Source organism: Austrofundulus limnaeus, unplaced genomic scaffold (genome assembly GCF_001266775.1).
Source record: "Austrofundulus limnaeus strain Quisiro unplaced genomic scaffold, Austrofundulus_limnaeus-1.0 Scaffold61, whole genome shotgun sequence".
NCBI lineage: Eukaryota > Metazoa > Chordata > Actinopteri > Cyprinodontiformes > Rivulidae > Austrofundulus > Austrofundulus limnaeus.
Genome location: NW_013952463.1, coordinates 887,307 through 890,082, shown reverse-complemented (window position 1 = coordinate 890,082; position 2,776 = coordinate 887,307).

Genomic DNA, 2,776 nt, shown 5'->3' with positions numbered 1-2,776 from the left:
CAATAAAACTGTTAAACCGTTGTCAGTGTTCGGAAATTATTCAGAGCTCAAACAACCGATCATAACAGAATTCCTTTCTTTATTTTTCAGTGGCCCTAATCCTCTTCTGTAAATTACCAACCAATTTTTTAAGTATAATTTGTCACGCAAGAAATAAAGCAAACTGTGACAGTTAGYAGATGCTGGGCTCGGAAATGCAGACAAACATGAGAAGCTGGAAAAAGCACTAACAAAGACGGTAATAAAAAATAACAAAAATGATGACACAGCACCATCAGAAAGAAAAACACAAAYGTAAACAACACCTAARTCGAAAGCAATGCCAGACTAAAGGTGAAGTGAAAATTGGAGGATTTTAGTGATGAATAGGGTGATGACGAGTGGAGTGGAGACACCTGGGCAAAATGATGTCGGAGAACAGGTGTAAGTGGGCGGGGCATAACCGTGGTGTGAAGGCTAACAACAGAGAAGTGCTGAGGAAGGTTGGAAACACAGGAAGGCACAAAGAAAATAAAAACAGGTCGTAAGAAGTAAACATGAAAATAAACTTAAAACAGACAACTTAAGACTGAAACACATAGATCACGACACAAACATTATATTACATACGTTTAGAATGGACTTCAACCTATCTGTTTGATTTTCCACATGGAAATGAGGTGTAACACTGTTTTAGTGCCTCCTTGTTTTATCTGGTTTCTTTAGCAAAATGTTATTGAAAATWCCAGTGGGAAACATGTATTTGCTTTTTTTTTAAATTAAACACATTTTGAATTTGATTATAAACTTAGCAAAAGTAAGAAAATGTGTGTTTGGTAGATTATTTCAATGGTTTTTAGTGGTAAATCTTATATTGGCCATCTTATTGGCAGCACCTGGGGCCACCAGAAGCTGAAAACAAGTGTCAATGGCAACAACAAAATAAGCTGTTTGGCAGAGAAAATTGGGCAAATATTTCATGTATGGAACCCACATACTCAGATGCTCATCCCACAAATGCATGCTCCTTACAAATGTGACTACATTTAAAAGGGAAATTAACAGGCTTTCCGATTATGATTTAATGCCAAGAAGCATTGTTACAACAAAGGAATAATCTACCAAACATAAATTTCCTCACTTTTAATACTATATAAATAAAAATAGGACATAAAACAACATAAAACATGCAATTWAAAAAAAMCCATAAATTTCACTGCCATTTCCTCATTCTTCACAGGTTTTATTTTATTCATACCATCATTCAGCATCCACAGCTTGAACATATTGAGCAAAAATATAAAAAAAATTAATAATAATTTGGAATAAAAACAACAGCAAAAATATCAGTGACGTTATGACTCACACAGGATATTTCAGTAAATCAGCAGAGTATTTGGATTTCACACAGAAACTCCATTAACATCAAGAACCCACTCAACAACAGAATTTGAATGATTATCATATTGGATTTTGTGCAACAAAAAAGAAAAAGAAATTAATAACAAAAAAAAAATGTTTCAGCCACTCATAAAATAAACATTTGTTAGAAGGAAACCAAAGTTTTAAAGCCTCTCAGTGGGATTACCTGAGGTTCTGAAGGCACAATAACTTCATTTACTGTAAYAGGTTCTTTTTGCACATATTTTAAAGTTCAAATTTGCCAAAAAGATTATTCCCTTGTATAAAAGTTATGTATGTAAAAAAATTGTTCAACAACACTTGCCCATTCCTAAAAATGTTCGACACAATTTCTTTCTACTTCAAGTGTCTCTTGAAGTAAACTCTCCAACAGAATCACATTTACAGCTCCTGACCAAACTGAATGTCATTAAGATGTCTGAACTTTAAAAAAAAATACAATATACTTTCTTTATGTATTATTAAGTGAGATTAGTCAATTCAGCAAACAGTAGCAATGTTTATTCACAGCTTGGTTTGAGCAGCTGAAGGAAGACATTTTAATTCTTTTAAAGACCATCTTGCTTCACATGTTGGTCCTTTTAACACTTCAGATATCACATTTAAAACTAAAGCTGTATGGAATTTTTTTCCTGGAAAATAACTCAAGTGGCATTAAATGTCTACGTTTTGACCCAGAACATTATGTAAAACACAAAACAAACATGAAGCCCTCCAATAAATCTTAATAGACATACAATACTGAAATGCTCAGCTGTCTTTGAGAGATTTAAAAGTAACATGATGTACAGATTGTAAACTGCATTTAGAAAGAAAGAAAGAAAGAAAGAAAGAAAGAAAGAAAGAAAGAAAGAAAGAGAAAGAAAGAAAGAAAGAAAGAAAGAAAGAAAGAAAGAAAGAAAGAAAGAAAGAAAGAAAGAAAGAGAAAGAAAGAAAGAAAGAAAGTTAACCTTTATTGTAATCCCCATCTTGAAATGTTTAGTTGTTCTTGTTACACTCCACTGCATTGTCTCATCATCCACAAGGAACCCAATGTAGTTTGACACATACATGGTTAAAAAAAAATCAGATTTTAATTTATTCTGCCTCTTTATTTTTTTTTTTTTTTTTTTTTTTTTGGATCCTAAAGGCCTTGTCATACAATAATGTTTTAGATAACTTATGCCAACTTGTGATAATTTTGTCCAACACTAAATATGTTTACATTGAAGATGGAATAAAAACAAATCTAGCCTCTTTTGAACTCTTACATAACGTAATGCTAACTTATAAAAGAAGATCTTAACTGCATCTTGAATCATTTTTCATAGAGCCTCTTTTTTATGTCTGGTTTATTCAATGAAAGGTAGTTTCTACCCCACTCCTCTGACCATTA